We start from the raw sequence: 12,767 nt of genomic DNA, 5'->3' as shown, positions 1-12,767 counted from the left end.
ATTAATGTCTCAATGTTCCCACATTTTCTCAACCATTTAGCATTTTCCTTTTTTTTATAAATTAGCTAATCTGATATGTATAAGATAGTATTTCAGAGTTGCTTTAATTTGCATTGCTCTAATCAAAAGTAATTTTGTAGCACTTCTTCATGAAGTTATCAAAGATAGCTTTGATTTCTTAACCTGAAAACTTCCTCATCATCTCAATTGAGTGATGACTTGTATTCTTATAAATTTGACCCAGTTCTGTAAATATTTGAGAAATATGGCTTTTATCAGAAACATTGTCAAGATTGTTTTCCAGTCTTCTGCTTTCTTTCTAATATTGGATGCATGTTTTTTGTTTGTAAAAAAATCTTTTGATTTTAATAAGATCCAATTATCTATTTTATATTTTGTAATACTCTCTCTCTTTTCAGTTATAATTCCTTCCCCTTCCCATAGTTGTGATAAACTATTACTTGTTCTTTTAAGTTTTTCATGATGTCACCCTTTATATCTAAATCATGCATCCATTTTGATTTTATCTTCACAAATAATGTAAGATGTTTGTTTAATACCCTGGTCACATTCTATTGAGTTCCAGTTTTTCAGGAGTTTTTGTCAAATAGGGACTTCTTGCCTCAAAATCTGAGGTCTTTAATTTTATCAAACTCTAGGTTACAGTAGTCATTCATTACTATGTCTTATGTACCTAATCTAATATCACTAGTTTGGATGATTACTGCTTTATAAAATAGTTTGTTATTTGGTATTACCAGGCCACCTTCCTTTGTACTTTTTTTCATTGATTTCTTTGATATTTTTGTCTTTTTGTGCTTCCAGATTAATTAGGTTCTTAATTTTCTACATCTGTAAAATAATTTTTGGTAGTTTTATTGATATGACATTAAATAAAAATTAGTTTGGGCAGAATTGTTATTTTTATTACATTGACTTGGCCTATTCATGAGCAATTAATATTTTTTCCATTTGTTTAGATCTGATTTTATTTTTGAGAAGTGTTTTGCCATTGTATTTCTATAATTTCTGGGTTTGTCTTAGAAGGTAGACTCAGATATTTCATATTATTTATAATATTTAAATAGAATTTCTCTTTTTTCTCTTGTTACTGGGTTATGTTGGTCATATAAAGAAAATTTGATAATTTATGTGGGTTTACCTTATATCCTGCAACTTTGCTAAAGTTATTTCAAATAATTTTTAGCTGATTCTGTGGATTCTCTGAGTATACCATCATATCATCAACAGAAAGTTTATTGTTTTCTCATTCTTATTCTGATTCCTTCAATTTATTTTTTCTTCTCCTGAAATTAACATTTTTATTACTATATTGATTATTTGAGTGATTATTGTCCTTTATAATTAAAGACCATAACATCAATTAAATGGCATGATATGTGTATTATGCTTATTAAAATGAGGGGAATGTTGTGTAAAATTTATCTTTCTCACTGCCTCTTCTAGAAGTATCTACACCCTGTAGCCTATTTGTATGGGAAATGTGATTATTGGTAATGGTATGAATGTAGTAGGAGGCCTTGGGCATTTACATCTGATCCCTTCCATATAATTGAGGCACCACCATAGCATTGTAGTAACAGTGGGAAGAATGACAATATGGAATTTTTTATTACAGATTAATGACATTGAAGTAAAACTACCCTGTCTCTTGATAGTTACTCATAAATACAATGATTTCTATGGTAATAATTTTTTTCAAGGCAATGAGGTTAAGTGATTTGCCCAAGCTAAATAAGTATTAAGTGTCTGAGGTCCAATTTTTAACTCAGGTCCTCCTCACTGCAGAGCTGGTGCTCTATCCTCTTTGCCATATAGCTGTCTGTGATATTCTTTTGATTATGGGATTTAATAAACCTGTAGCTCAAAGTGATTTTATGACAATGATCTAACTTGTCCTATGATGGTCTAAATCTTCAGTATTGTAATAGGTGGCAACAAGGCTCCAACTCAATGTAACTCAATGTTCTATGCTACTCAGTTCTGCTACCATACTCCTCCTGAACCCAAAGATTTTGGTTTCCCCAAAGTTACCCAGTGGGCCATGGGAATAATGCTGCTAGATCAATAATAGGCACCATTAATGGTAAGAATTAGAATGGCAATGGGGCGGCTAGGTGGCACAGTGGATAGAGCACCTGCCCTGGAGTCAGGAGTACCTGAGTTCAAATCTGACCTCAGACACTTAAAACTACTTAGCTGTGTGGCCTTGGGCAAGCCACTTAACCCCATTGCCTTGCAAAAATCTAAAAAAATAAAAGAAAACCCAAGAATTAGAATGGCATCTGATTTACCATCTTCAAACTCTAACTTTCATTCTTAATGAAAACATTTTTAGCAAATGCTTTCACTCTGATCTTGCATTTGTCCAGAATTTCACCTCTGGCAGCATATTAGGAATGCTCCTGGCCATCCCTCTTAATCATGGCTCCAATTCTATTTCATTATTCCCAACTGAGTTATCTAGGTGACTCAGGACTGCTTTGAACACTTAATTTTTTTCAAATATTTTGGGTCCATGGGACACTCAGATAAGAGCATTAAAGGGATGCTGAGAGGTAGGGACTGGGTCACTTCACAGCAGATTGCCAGCTTCAAAGATCCAAGTATGAGCTTTTTAACTGCAACAACTTTAATATAAGCTATTGGAGCTGAAGTTACTGCACTGCTGGCATCAGACTTGTCCTCCATTTCTCATTAAAAGATTCAAAGTGTACTCATTTCAAATTCAGGTCCTTGAAAGAGTGCTGTATTCTTATTTTTCATGACTACCTCCTCTGGTCAGGAATGGATAATTTTGTGCCTCCTCCCTGTAATATATTGAATACTGCTGATGTTTGGCGCTTCATTCTGGAAGAAGATCATGGCACCAGGAAGGTGATGTCATGACAAACAAGAGAAAAGGGTTTGAGTGAAGGAATCTTATGCTAAGTCACTAGCCTTACTTTTTCTGCTGAAGCCATCAGAATCCAGTGGATACATGTGGATCTAGGACAATTTGAGCTGACCTTGGGAGGCAATCATGATTAAGTGACTTATCCAAGGTTACACAGCTAGTATTTGAAGTCAGCCTTGAACTCAGGTCCCCCTGACTCCAAGTGTTCTATCTATTGCACGACTTAGCTGACTTTTATTATATTGAATAATAGTAGTGATAATGGGCGTCCTTGCTTCATCCCTGATCTTTCTGGGAAGACTTATATTTTATTTTCCTTATACATTAATGCTTACTGATGGCTTTAGATAAATACTGATTATCATTTTAAGTTATGTTCTCTTCATACTTATATACTCTAGTGTTTTTAATAGGAATAGGTACTGTATTTTTTGCAAAAGCTTTTTCATCATCTATTGCGGTAATCATATGTGTTCTGTTCATTTTGTATTGATAAAGACAGTTGCATTGATAGTTTTTCCTAATATTGAATCAAGCCTGCATTCCTGGTATTAATTCACTTATTGTCATATAATTGGGCAAAATATCTCTTAATGATAGCATTGCTTCCTTTTCATTGGAAGTGATTTCACCATTGTTATTTGATACTGGCTATTTGATTTTCTACTTTCTTTTTTTAAATCAAATTAATCAATATCTTATCTATCTTATTGGATTTTTCATAGAACCAGCTTTATTTATTATTTATTAGAACCAGGTTTATTTATTAGCTTTTTTTTAAACTTTCAATCTTATTATTCTCACCTTTGATTTTTCAGGATTTCCTATTTATACTCAATTGGGGATTTTATATTTTCTTTTCTGTTTCACTTATGTTTTTATATTTTACATATTAAATATATTTTTTCAATTACATATAAATATATGATTTTCCACATTCATTTTTGTTAAGTTTTCTCCTCTCCCTCTACCCTAGAATAGCAAGTAAGCTGATATAGGTTATACATATATGATCATGTTACTCATCTTTCCATATTATTCATGCTGTAAAAGAAGAATAAGACCAAAAGGGGAAAAATCATGTAAAAGATCTAACAAAAATAAATTTTATAAAGTGAAAATAATATGCTTTGTTCTGCATTCAGATTCCATAGTTCTTTCTCTGGTAGTGGTTGCCATTGTCCATCACGGGTATTTTAAAATTGTCTTGGATCCTCTTCAGTGAACCAATGATACCAATGCCACTTCAGAAGAAGAAATTAGTGAAAAATTACTCACAAGGAAAGTCTCCAAAGAGTCTATAAATTGGAATGAAATCCAAAAAACCCATAGAAGAGCTTAAAAAAGAGTTCAATAGGGGTGGCTAGGTGGTACAGTGGGTAGAGCACTGGCCCTGGACTCAGGAGTACCTGAGTTCATATCTTACCTCAGACACTTAATAATTACCTAGCTGTGTGGCCTTGGGCAAGCCACTTAACCCCATTTGCCTTACAAAAGCCTAAAAAAAAATTCAATAACTAAAGAATAGAGGAAAAATAAAAATGGAAATAAGAAAAGAGAACCATGCAGGAAAATTATGAAAAATTGACCAAAGAAAGCAACTCCTTTAAAGGAAAAAAACAACTAACTGGTAAAAGAATGCAGCTCTTCAAAAATTAAAATTGACCAAGTGGAAAAGGAAACACAAAAGTTAATTGAAGAAGTTAAAACCCTAAAAATGAAAATTGAACAGATAGAAAACAATGAATCTATGAGACTACAAGATTCCATCAAATAAAATGGCTGCAAAATTGAGGAAAACAAAGTAAGTTTTAGGGGAAAAAAAAGACCTGGAAAATAGGTCCAGGAGAGATAATTTATGAATCATTGGACTACTAGAAAGCTTAGAATAAAAAAGAACCTGAAAAACATTTTGCAGGAAAGTATTAGGGAAAACTGTCCAAATCTGCTAGAACAAGGAGACAATATAGCCATTGAAAGAACACACAGGGGCGGCTAGGTGGCGTAGTGGATAAAGCACCGGCCTTGCAGTCAGGAGTACCTGGGTTCAAATCCGACCTCAGACACTTAATAATTACCTAGCTGTGTGGCCTTGGGCAAGCCACTTAACCCCATTTGCCTTGCAAAAACCTTAAAAAAAAAAAAAAAGAAAGAACACACAGAACTCTTTCAGAAAGAGACCCCAAGATAAAAACTCCAAAAGGCTGTTATAGCCAAATCCCAGAATTCTCAAATAGAAGGGAAAATACTGCAAGCAGCAAAAAAGAAATACAATCAGACTCACACAGGAACTATCAGTCTCAAAATTGGAGGACCAGAAAACCTGTAATATTATATATCAGAGAGCAAAGAACCAGGGATTACAAGCAAGAATGTCCCACTCTGCAAAATTCAGCAGATACTGTCAGGGGGAAAGAGGACTTTCAAAATTTCCTGACAAAAATACCAAAACTGAACAGAGAATTCAATCGACAAATACACAGCTAAAGAGATGAATAAAAATGTAAATGAAAAGGGGAAAGAAAAAGTAAAAGAAAAAAACACAACAAATGTTAATCAAGACCATCAAATTGTATATAACCCTAAAAACTAAGATTCATCCCTTGTAACTCTTGAGAATTGCATTTTTCTTAGGATACTTAAAGGGTTGAATATAATTAAAGAGATTGTACTTTGGGGATATGGGTATAGTTGTGTCTTGTCTCTCCATTTGAAGAGGACCATGGTGACATCACTATGTTTAAGATAAAAAGTCCTGATGAAAAGCAAAGGTGTTCACTTAAAATTTGTGTCTTAGTTTCCTTTAACCTACTTTAATTCTGCTGTGCTCCACAAAGCTTAGTACTTTCTCTGAGGAGGGCCTCCTGAGTTAGTGTCACCCATAACTTACAATGAATTGTAAATTCTTAAGTGGGATCTTCAGAGCATTTTAGTACTTAGAAACTTTGAGATTCTACAGTTAATTAAAACAGCTGAACTTAATCCATACTTTACTTAACAATGGGTTAAGTACCCTAGGTGGGGAGCTGGATGGGGGAGTAGACTTGGGGGAGGAGTACAAATGGTTCAAGATATGATTTTACTTTGATACTTTGACTCATGAAGATTGTGTGCCCTTGGAGGGTACTTGAAAAGTGGATAACTTAGAAATTGATTATAATTTGATATAATTAAAGACTTGAAAAGTATACTTCTAATGAGACAAAAGGGGGAGGGTACTTAGTGACTTTGAGGCAATGCTACTTATCAATCAATGAATCAATCAAGCTGTGATGGTACTTTGATAGGACTTTGAGCTTCTCAAGCAATCAATTAATAAAGCTGTGACTGATGACACCTGATTAATAGTGTTTGGTAACACCAGGTGAAGAGATACAGATTTATAATTTTAGAGGGAAAGAAGGGAGTAAATTCTATTTGGCCCAGAGAGGGAATAAAGTCTATTCCCACTTGGGTTTAAAAATCTATCCTACTCTGCAGGGAAGTGTGGGGGGAGAAGGAAAAGATAAGGGAAGGAGGGATAAAGGATAAGGTGAAGGTATAAGTGAAAATAAATTAAAAGTTAAATTTTAAAAGAAAAGTTAAAGGGGCAAGGGAGTAAAACTTTGGTGAGGAGGAATAAGAATAAAGGAACAAGAAAAATGTAAAATGGGAAAAGACAGCATAGATGGAAATACAGAATTAGTGAACTTAATTATAAATGTGAATGTGATGAACTGTTCCACAAAGTGGATGGGATATCAGAATGAATTAAAAAATAATCCTGGGGAGAGGCTGGAGGCATTCCCAGTAAAATCAGGGGTGAAACAAGGATGCCCATTATTACCATTACTATTCAATATTTTATTAGAAATGTTAGCTTCAGCAATAAGAGAAGAAAAAGAAATTGAAGGAATTAGAATTGGGAAGGAGGAAACAAGACTCTCACTCTTTGCAGATGATATGATGGTATACCTAGAGAATACCAAGAAATAATGCAAAAAACTACTGGAAAAAATCAGCAACTTTAGTAAAGTTACAGGATATAAAATAAACCCTCATAAATCCTCAACTTTTCTATATATGACTATCAAGATACAGCAGGAAGAGCTAGAAAGAGAAATCCCATTCAGTGTAACCTTAGACAATATAAAATATCTAGGAGTCCATTTGCCAAGGCAGACTTAGAAACTTTTTGAAAACAATTATAAAACACTTCTCACACAAATAAAATCAGATTTAAAAAACTGGGCAAACATCAATTGCTCATGGATAGGTAGAGCTAATATAATAAAAATGAAAATTCTACCAAAACTAAACTACCTGTTTAGTGTCCTACCAATCAAAATTCCAAAATATTATTTTAATGAGTTAGAAAAGGTAGTAAGTAAATTCATATGAGAAATATGAAATCAATAATTTCCAGGGATTCAATGAAAAAAAGTTCAAAAGAAGGTGGCTTAGTCCTACCCGATCTAAAATTATATTATAAAGCAAAAGTGTCTGGTATTGGCTAAGAAATGGAATTGTGGACCATTCGAATAGCCTAGGTGCAATAGTAAGAAATGATTATAGTAATCTGCTGTTTGATAACCACAAAGAATCCAGCTATTGGGATAAAAACTCTCTCTTCAGTAAAAACTGCTGGGAAAATTGGAAGTTAGTATGGAAGAAACTTAGATTAGACCAATACCTCATACCCTATACCAAGATAAGATCAAAATGGATACAGGATTTAGACATAAAAAACAATATTATAAGCAAACTAGAAGATCAAGGAGTAGTTTACCTATCAGATCTATGGAAAGGGAAACAGTTTATGACTAAGGAAGTGATGCAAAACATCACTAAAAACAAACTAGATGATTTTAATTACATTAAATTAAAAAGCTTTTGCACAGACAAAGCTACTATAACCAAGATCAAAAGAAGTCTAGTAAACTGGGAAAAAAACTTTACAACTACTATTTCTGATAAAGGACTCATTTCTAAAAGATACAGAGAACTGAGTCAATTTTTTATGAAAACATGCCATTCCTCAATTGACAAATGGTCAAAGGATATGCAAAGGAAATTTACAGATGAGGAGATTAAAGTGATCCATAGTCATATGAAAAATTGCTATAAAGCATTACTTATTAGAGAAATGCAAATTAAAGCATCTCTGAGGTACCACCTCACACCTCTCAGACTGATCAATATGACCAGAAAGGACAGTGATCATTCTTGTGCGAAATCTGGGACACTAATACATTGTTGGTGGAGCTTTGAACTTATTCAACCTTTCTGGAGAGCAGCCTGGAAATATGCCCAACTGGGCCTGTATCCTGAAGTGATGATGAAAAAGGGGAAAAAGTCACTTGTACAAAAAAAATATTCATAGCAGCCCTGTTTGTGGTGACAAAGAATTGGAAATCAAGTATGGCTTAGCATCAAGAATGGCTTAGCAAACTGTGGTATATGTATGTCATGGAACACTATTGTTCTATTAGAAACCAGGAAGGATGGGAATTCAGGGAAGCCTGGAGGTATTTTCATGAACTGATGATGAACAAGATGAGCAAAACAAGAAAAATGCTGTACACCCTAACAACAACATGGGGGTGATGATCAACTTTGATGGACTTGCTCATTCCATCACTGCAACAATCAGGGACAATATGGGGCTGTCTGCAATGGAGAATACCATCTGTATCCAGAGAAAGAACTGTGGAGTTTGAACAAAGACCAAGGACTATTACTTTTAATTTGAAAAGAAGCAACTGACATCTTATTGTTTAAAGAAAAAGAAAACAGAGTCCTGAAATATGCTGTTTACAAGAAACACATTTGAAGCAGAGAGATGCACACTGTTGCTTAGTTGTTTGCTTGTTTGGTTCTTGTTCTTTGTTATTGAAGAAGACCAATATGATATCACTATGTTTATGACAAATTACAGTGTGTCCCTACTGTGGTTGATCAGACCAATACAAGTTCAGAATGCTCTACCACAAGTTGGGCACAAATAATCCATGTGAACAGCTGGGATGGGTACTCTAAACTTATGGATGTCACATTTCCTTTGAATTCCTTCAATTCTACCTTCCTCATAGAGTGCAGCACCCTCACAGATGAAGACACACCATTCTGGGTGGTTCTGTGCCACTGTCTCCCATGCTGTACAATTAATTCTAAAGTTCTTCAATGAGACCTTCAAGGTGTCTCTGTATCACTTCTTCTGACTCCCTTGTGAATGCTTGCCCATGTGGGTTTCTCCACAAAATAGTATTTTGGGCAAGTTTACTTTTGGCATTCTACTAACGTGGCCAACCCATCATAATTATAGTCTCTTTAGTAATATTGGAATGCTAGGCAGTTGAACTCAAGAAAAGAACTGTGTCTGATATTTTCTCCTGCCAGGTGATCTTCAGCGTCTTCCTAAGACAATTTAAATGGATGTGATACATTTCCTGACATGGTGCTGGTAGACTGTTCAGGTTTCACAGGTATAGAGCAATGAGGTCAGCACAATGGCTCTGTAGACCTTTAGTTTGGTAAATCAGTCTAATATCTCTTCTCTCCTATACTTTCTTTCTGAGCATCCCAAATACAGAACCAGCTCTGGCAATGTGAATGTCAACTTCATTATCAATGTGTACTTCCTTGGAAAGAACACTTCCAAGGTAAGTGCACTTATCCACAGTACTCAAAATATCCCCATTTGCTGTAATCAATGGTTCTCCATATGGATGGTGTGGTGCTGGTTGATGGAACACCTATGTTTTTTTGAAATTGTTAGACTAAAATTACCACAAACATCAGATAATTGACCCATACCTTACTGCATCTCAGCTTCAGAGGCTGTATTGAATGCATAATCACCTGCAAACAGAAGATCATCCAAAAAATAGTACCTCCACTTTGGTTTTGCTTATAGCCTTTTCACATTTAAGAATTTGCTATTTGTGGTAGTTGACCTTGAGGTCATGTTGATCCTCACTGAAGGCATTTGATAACATGACTGAAAACTTCATTCTAAGAAGTATGGGAGCAAGGACATATCCTTGTTTCACTCCATTGGTGACTGGGAGATCTCTAGAGTATTGTCCACTATCCAGAACCCAGTCATGTACGTTGCCATGGAAGTGACATACAAAACTGATGAACTTCTCTGGGCAACCAAATTTTGACATAATTGTCCATAAACCCCAGCAACTGATGGCATCAAAGGCCTCAGTTAGATCTACAATTTTATACAGACTTCTGCTTTGTTCCTGGCATTTTTCTTGGAGTTGTCAAGCAACAAACACCATATCAACTGTTCCTCTACCCTTTCTAAGGCCACACTGGCTCTCAGGAAGCTTCCAGTTAATGATAAATCTATTGAGAAGGACTCTGGCAAGAATCTTACCAGCAATGACTAAAAGAGAAATACCCCTGTGATTGTCACAGGACAATCTATTCCCTTTACTTTTATAGGGATGGGCAAAGGGGGCATCTTTGAATTCTTGGGGGGATAACTTCTTCATGACATATATTCTGGAAAATTTCAGTTGGTTTTTGAAAGAATTATTGACTCCCTACCTTGTAGATCTCAGATGGAATAGAATCAGTGCCAGGTGCTTTGTCATTTGAAAGGAGCCTAATGGCATTCAAAACCTCTTCTGCAGTTGAAATTTCAGCTAGGCACTGTTTGACTTCAACTTAAAATAAACAGTCAGTGACTTCTGCATTAACAGATGATGGTCTGTTAAGAACATTACAGAAGTGTTCAGCCCATTTCTCCAGGATCAATGTCCCTATTTCTGATCAATATGGATTCATTAGCACTGATTGGTTCAGATGTCCCATGGGTCTTTGATCCATAAATAGCCTTCAGGGCATCATAAAAAGCATATTGGTTTGTTACTATCTGCGTAAAAATGAATTTCATCTGCCTTGTTACTGAGTCCTGCACCTCTCTAAACTTGATTGTACTTTACTTTGATGGAATTAAATGCTGCCTTCCTAGAAATGGATGAATTATCCTTCTGGTAAACCTTGTGGAGTTCTCATTTTTTTTATTTGGCAGCTTCTTTATTTCTCATCATTTTCATCAAACCAGTCTTGATGTTTGCTGGTGTTCTGGTCCAGATGAGCAAGTGAAGTGCTATATAGCAGATCTCTGAAAGCTGCCCACTCTTTGTCTGCTCCACATTGCCAACTTGCATTGGCTCAGTTTTTCCTCCAAGTTAGCAACAAAACTCAGTAGGAACTTTGTTCTGTCTGTTCCTACTCGGAGAGAACTCTTGATATTAATTCTAGTCATTTTGCCTTGGGGCCTCCACTTTGGTTGAATATGAATATTTAGCTTAGGATGAGTCTGTGATTAGTCCAGCACTCTGCACCACACATTGCCTTTGCAACTCTCACATCCTGTCTATGTCTTCTCCTTACAACCACATAATCTAATAGATGCCAATGGTTGCTATGGGGGTGCATCCAGGAAGTTCTATTGCTTTTAGGTAAATGGAAAACAGTGTTTATGATGAGGTCATGAGATGCACAAGTCTTTAGTAGAAGGTGACCATTGCTATTGCTGTTTCTAACTCCATTCCTCCCAAGGCCTCGTCCACATTTGGTATATTGATGATAAGAGTCTCCATGTTTTCATAAAATTTTTCTTTAACTTCATCAGTGTTTGTCATGGTTGGAGCAAAGGCATTAATGATGTTTTCCTGGAATGGTGGCAATCTCATTGTCATGAACCTGTCTTTCACTCCTTTTGAAAGGCATTCAAGAATGCTGACTAGGATAGTTTTGATTGCAAAACCTACCCTAGTTTCATGGTGTTCTCTTTCCCTGAGACCTCTCCAGAAAAAATGTGTGTCCTACTCCAACTTCAGTAAGCTGGCCTTCATTTGCCAGCCTTGTTTCACTCAGATCTGCTATTTGGATATCATACCTGCTGAGTTTTCTTGCAACAAGAGCTGTTTGTCTTTCAGTTCTATTGGATCTTGTGTTTTCTATGAATGTGCACACATTCCATATACCAATGGTAAGTGAAATCTTCCTTGAAGAAGTTTTTGTAGATTATTTTGTGTCTCGTCCACACTGTGGTATTCCCCACCTGACTTGGTAATCAGGCCAGGGTTGGGTAAGCAGACAATTTTTAGGGTACCTTTTCTAGTCCCTTCTTTGCAACAGGAGGTGAGCAGTGCAGTTCTTAAACGGACTGCTCAGTAACCCAGGGGACTGCCAAATCCCACTGCTGTTCTCAGTGGAGAAACGACTTTATGGTTCTGGGCCACCTGTATGCAGGGTTGTGACTACAGCCCCCAGTGTATTTTCACCTGCTGCTTTATACTTGCCTGTCACTTTGAGGAATGGTTATGAGTGATGTCTTTTGTTGCATGTGTAACTTGGATTTAAGTGAGCTGCACAGAATCAACAATTTCAACTCTCTCTTCCAAAGTCATCATGATCCAGCATGGCAAGGCAGAGTCAAGACAACTGGTGAGGACTCTAGATGCAGTAGATATCTTTGGCATCTTCCATGTCTAACCAAATTGTAAGCACTCCACAGTATCTGCTTCAACTGGATTCATGGCTGTGGAATGAATTGTTCTTCTCCCATTCCACTACTGAAGACTTCACATTCTTGGGGTAGAATCCCCTACTTCTCATCAATGAGTTTGAGACTCCCTCAGTTACCCTCAACCTTGTTTAGCCTACCTGCCCAAAAGGTTTACTGGGGTGTGGACACTGTGCTTGCTATAGCTTCTTTGGAGCCACAGGTGAGAGTTAGGTGGTTCAGGCAGATGTCAAAAGTGGAAAGCAGTCCTGAAAAGGGATCAGCAGCCCTCACATCAAGATACTAGTCTTCCTTGAACACACCCTACACCCTGGTATA

This window comes from Macrotis lagotis, chromosome 7 (assembly GCF_037893015.1).
Source record: "Macrotis lagotis isolate mMagLag1 chromosome 7, bilby.v1.9.chrom.fasta, whole genome shotgun sequence".
Taxonomy (NCBI): domain Eukaryota; kingdom Metazoa; phylum Chordata; class Mammalia; order Peramelemorphia; family Peramelidae; genus Macrotis; species Macrotis lagotis.
The sequence above is the reverse complement of the archived record's forward strand: the minus strand, read 5'-3'. Positions refer to the sequence as shown.